This window comes from Cottoperca gobio, chromosome 7 (assembly GCF_900634415.1).
Source record: "Cottoperca gobio chromosome 7, fCotGob3.1, whole genome shotgun sequence".
Taxonomy (NCBI): Eukaryota; Metazoa; Chordata; class Actinopteri; order Perciformes; family Bovichtidae; genus Cottoperca; species Cottoperca gobio.
The window spans coordinates 17,145,396-17,145,789 of NC_041361.1; positions in this window are offsets into that span (position 1 = coordinate 17,145,396).

Here is a 394-nt window from a genome sequence, read left to right on the forward strand (position 1 = left end):
CACACATACAGGCATTTGTAACAATGTATCTGCACACTTACACCTACACCTACATGCACAAACACAAACATGCACATGTGCACTTTTGCATTTTAGAGCTTGTTGTGAATGCACACCTCACCTTCAAATAACACCAGTCCATAAACACACACAATGCTTTTGCTGATAAAGTACACACTCCCACCGAGGAGCAACATTTTTCTCTCCAAGTCTGTCTGCTCCCTCCTCTCGGTGTCTCTTTTTTTTTCTAGAAGCAGGTGCTGAAATGAGACACTAAATAACTATTAGAGTTAGAGGAAGGGCGAGAGAGTGGGAGGAGAAAATGAGAGAGCACTTCCCCAACAGTAGCAGCGAGGGAGGGAGGGAAAAGGAGCGAGAGGGAAGGCAGAGAAGA